The sequence below is a fragment of the Suricata suricatta genome, chromosome 14, assembly GCF_006229205.1.
Source record: "Suricata suricatta isolate VVHF042 chromosome 14, meerkat_22Aug2017_6uvM2_HiC, whole genome shotgun sequence".
In the NCBI taxonomy this organism is placed as follows: domain Eukaryota; kingdom Metazoa; phylum Chordata; class Mammalia; order Carnivora; family Herpestidae; genus Suricata; species Suricata suricatta.
Window position 1 is genome coordinate 65,262,863 of NC_043713.1, and position 5,394 is coordinate 65,268,256.

Here is a 5,394-nt window from a genome sequence, read left to right on the forward strand (position 1 = left end):
CAGGAACTAAACCTACTGGCCTTTTCATACCTTGCATGTCTCAGTTTTTGTGTTTTGGCCACCCCCCGCCCCCACCCTCGTCTAGCCTTTGTACTTTCTCTCTCTTTTTTTAATCAGAAAAAAAGTGAAATGAAAAGCAAAAGTATGGGTTGAGAACAAAGATGAGGCTGGCCCCTCAGCGAGGGGCAGGGGTTGTTTCTGTCTAGGTCCTGGTCTTGCTTCAGTGACTCTTGTCTCTGGTACCCACATCCTGGCTCAATGCTTGTCCTTCTCTGGGCAAGGACCTGCTCAAATGGCTTTACCACAGAATCACTGGGGGTGCTGGGGAGGCACTCACATGTGGAGTCCCCCTGGAGCTGTGATCCATTCTGTTAACACTGAGACTGAAACATGGGAACAGCCGCTCTTGGTCCTGATGGTGCCAGGTCAGCTCCATAGCCAACTGCTCCTGCAAGCCAGATCTGGGTGGTGAGGCTCTTCTATCCTCTTCCCTTTCCGCTCTTTCACTCCAGGATGGATTCTGGGCAGCATCCTCCTCCCCATCCTGTGTCCCAATTCTAGCACACCAGAGCAGACGGCTATCCTGTTTAAGACCTGGGGCCCTGGGACCACACAGACTTGGGTTTGAGTCCCAGCCTAAGGCAGGTGCTATTGCCTTACAGTGCCTCCATTTTCTTATCTCCAAATGGGCCTAATAATAGTGTCCTGCTCCCTGAACTATTGTTAGGACTGAATGTCAGTGCACATAACCCAGCTGGGGGTGAAAGTTGGTGGTAGGCATGGAAATGGTAGCAATGGTATAGTCTTGATAGATGAGTAGGAACTAGCTAGGGGCTCTGTTGGGGATGAGCTGGAGGACATTCCCGAAGAAGATGATGCCATACATGGAGGCATGTGGGTGAGAAACAGCATAGCATATGCAGGGAACCTCGAGCATCTGTATGCACTGAGTGCAAACTGCCTGGCAGAGAGCATTTGGGGAGGATGGCAGGGATCAGATCATACTGGAAACCCTACAAGCCATGGCAAAGTGGGTGCCTTTTTTTCTAAGGACTATGGGGAGCCATGGGAAGGTGTGAAGTAGGGGAACTGGCATGATTATAAATCATAGAATTCAATTATAAAAGAGGGATTGAAGATGAAGTGTGGAAATAGCCAGTGAGGGATCTGTAACAGCCATCCCGAGTGAGAGATGACAGTGGCTTGGCCAGAATGGGGGAGGGTTGGGAAGGATGGGAAGGAGACGTTGGATTCAAGACTTGTTAAGAAGAGGGGCACCTGGGTGGCTCAGTCGGTTAAGCATCCAGCTTCAGCTCAGGTCATGATCTCACGGTTTGTGGGTTCGGGCCCTACATCAGGCTCTGTCCTGACAGCTAGCTCAGAGCCTGGAGCCTGCTTCAGATTCTGTGTCTCCCTCTCTCTCTGACCCTCCCCTGCTCGCGCTGTCTCTCAAAAATAAATAAAAAAACATTTTAAAAGAAAAAAAAAGACTTGTTAAGAAGAAAAATCCTCTGCTGGGGATCTTCTCCATCCTCAAAGGTCACACCTAATGCCTGGCCCCTTGCAGGAAGATGTTACAAGTCACCAACCCTCCTGATCTGGGGAGGTCTCCCCTCTGATGTCTGTCACATGAGATGGTGATGTGTCCAGGCCTGGTCCCCGCAGAGAAGAGTGTGCCAGCTGTATTCTGTTTCCCAACACTTAGCTCAGGGCTTGGCCCAGGTTTGGCATGAGATGAGTAACCAGTGGATGCAAAAATCAAGTGGTGTTGGTGCCATTGTTTGTACCCTGCTTCCTGGATCCCAGGACCCAGAAAGGATATGAAATACATCATGTGTCACCCTTCAGAAACCTTGATGGTATCACCCTGTCTCTGGCCCAGAAAGTAAACCTTTTTTACTGTATTGGTCTTTCTCTTTATGAATAGCTTAAAAAAAAAATCCTAGGACCCTAGCTCAGTTCATCCACAATTATCTTATCTGAGCTTCAGTTCACTTGTTTGAAATTGAGGATGCCCACACCAGTCTTGGCAGGTGGCTGTTTTCTGAATCCCTTTAACATGTGAGTGTTCCTCTGGGTGGGAAGGGGACTCCAAATGAGCAAGCTCTCCTTTCACAAATGATTGCAATTCTTCAAGCTTGAGCTGTGGGATCCAGCAGGATTGCAACAGGAGTTATGAGGCCAAGCTGCTCTTGGCCAGGGAAGTGACATGGGGCAGAGGGTGGGGAGGGAGTGATGCAAGATTAGTAACCCCGCTATTGGGGACACTTTGTTCTGACCTGAGGAGAGCCATCACTGGCCAGGCTGGGGACAGATGGCCACCTGCAGATTCAGCTTCTCTGGGGTTTGTTGTGGTAAAGTGTTGTCAGCCAGGGGCGAGGGCAGTCAAGTGGCCTTTGCAGGTTCCTTTGGGGGGAAGACAGAGGTGGTCCAAGAGCTCCATGAGGCTTGAGGCTCCCTGGGGTCCAGGGAAAAGGCAGGGACTCTGAGGAGAGGGGTTTGCAAAAGCTGAACAAGGGCTTGTGCTTGGAAGCTGGAGCAGTGGGCGAGATCATGGGTTTTGCATTGGATCCATGGGCCGGATTCAAATTTTGGCTCTGTGGTTTTGAATTCTGGAACTTTGGACAAGGGGTTTAACCTGGTTAAGCACAGCTCCCAGCAGCTGGTCGGCTCTCAACTCATGTCAATGGGCATGACCCATTCCCAAGGTCATACAGCGAGTTATATACCAACTCCTAGGTGTTTTTGGGAGCACACCCATCAATTGTTAAGACTGTTCTGAGAGGCATTTGTCTTGGTGGGTCCTTCTTGGGTGATGATGTCAGGGCAGGAGGAGGGAGAGGAAAGAAGGAGAACCCTCATAATGCTGGTGTCAGGAGGCAGACATCTCCCTTTTATCAGTAGATGGAGTGACAGTGTGCTTTGTGGCTCAGAACTACCCACTTACAGATGGTGTCTTCCTGGGGCCAGGTGTTCATGACATGTTCATGACGTGTGTCCCCACCCTGGCAAAGTGTCTGGACCTTACCTAAGAGACATACATCTGTCCAGTTCCCAATGGTGCTGAAAGCGAGGAGTAAATGATCTATGTTGACTGACATATACATCAGATACAGATGCACCTGGTCTATATCTAATCTCCATACCCTCTCCCTTAGCATATACCCTAGGAGCCTAACAAATGGAAACCATGATTTTTTTTCTGGGAGTGGGGTTCAGGCGCACAGAATTGAGTAGCCCCTTTCTACAAGGACTCGTGTTTGAAGTGACTCCCCTATACTCCTCTTCACACACATTGGCATTCATCCTGGTTTATATGCCCACCCCCAACCCACAGTCTGGCCATTTGTACATGTTTGCATCTTTGAAAAGTATATATGGCGCACGTGCTTTTGTAAATTAATGGAAATGGTTTTGAATTCTCTTCCTGGCTCTTACTCTCCTTGCTCAGCATCCTTTTTGAAATCTGTCCATGCTGCTGCATATAGATCTGGCTTATTTCTTCTGACGGTTGCATGATATTTCCCAAGTCTTCCATCAAGTCTGGCTCACCTGGTTCTCAAGTGAAGGAGCACTACGACTTTGTCAGCATAGCAAGAATGCAGTGAACACCCTGGGTGTATCTTCCCGCTTGGCCCTGAGTAAGAAGTTCTCCGGCTGTATGACCAACAGTGGGTTTGCTAAGCTCTTGGTTACCCACACACTTCATTTCACGGAGTCTGGCCAGACTGTTTTCAGATGGCTGCCTCAGTCACACTCTCTCCAGCTGTATGTGAGAATTCTTCTTTTGCCACGTTTTTGCCAAGACACGATACTTATCTTTCTCTTTGACTTTTGCCAGTCAAATGGAGATGATGTGCTGCTCTGTGATTATCTCAATTTCCATATCAGTTGTCACTGATAATACTGAACACATCTTTTATACTTGTTAGTAAATTTTCTTGCCTTTTCTGGAAACGATTTATTAATATATTTTGTCCATTTCACTGTTGGATTTTCTAAGTTTTTCCCTCTGATTTGTAGATTTCTGTGTTTCCCAGTTCACTACACTAGCCTTGTGCTAATGTCATGCTAACTTTTTACATGGCAAAGCAATGAATTCCTTCCTTTACCACTGTCCTGATCTCTAATATTGGATATTTTTAAGAAATCCTGCCCCTCCCACCGAAGGTCACAAATGACTCTCTTGTATCTTCTCTTTGTTTTCTAGGTTTTGCTTTCTATGATTAGGTATTTAAACCATATGGACTTTATTTTTGTATATGGTGTGAGGTAAGACTCCACCTTGATATTCCCCCATGGAGTGATTTATTTTTTTAATAACATTTATTTAATAATTCATCATTTCCCCACTGTTTGTGATCCCATTCTATCTATCTATCTATCTATCTATCTATCTATCTATCTATCTATCATCTATCATCTATCTTTCTATCTAATCTCATTTATCTTTGTGCTCTCCAGTTTGCTCCATTTGTCTTTAACAGAGTAAAAATTACATTACACAAAATACATTACATATAAATATAATATATTAAATTTTAACATATTAATGTGGTTGGAATCAACAACAGTGAAAGCTGAGCATCTCAGCAAGGTCACAGGAAATCAAGCCTGCAAAAACACCTTAGAAATTACTTCATCTGATCACGTCGTTTCACACGTGGGGCAATTAGGCTCAGAGGATGGAAGCTCCATGTTCAAGGACACAGTCAGAGATGGAATTCTTGTCTCCTGACCCCCACCCCCACACTGCATATTTGTTCCATTTCATGACACCTGAGGGTGTTTGGATGTGAATGCCTTTTAGGGGCAAACACATTCTAAGCCTTAATGTTGGATTGAATACCAAATACCTTAACATTTGAAAAAATGACATTTATTACACCGAGTTGTAAACAGAGAAAAAATTACAATAGAACCCAGTGTAGACCTTACATAAACGGCACCCATTCGGTGTAATGACTCTGAGAATGTCAGTGCTAACAAGCACATAATTGGCACCGGGGAGATAATTTTTGCCACCTTATGCAGAGGGGAAACTGTTCTGCATAATGATTTTACCTAGGAATATGCTTTATTTAACAGACCCATTTGCATACCCCCCCAACTTTCTCGAGTTAACACAGAATGCTCTGGAGACATTGCCAAGTCTCTTCCAAAAGATGTCTGGTTCTTTTTCTTTCTTTCTATTTCCCTCCCTCCCCCCTTTTCCCTCCCCCTCTCTTCTTCCCTTCCTTCCTTCTTTCTTTCCTTCCTTCCTCTCTTTCCCTTCATCCCACTCCCTCTCTCCTCCTCCCTTCCTTTCTTCCTCCTTCTTTCCCTCTTCCTTCCTTCCTCTCTTTCTTTCTTTCTTTCTTTCTTTCTTTCTTTCTTTCTTTCTTTCTTTCTTTC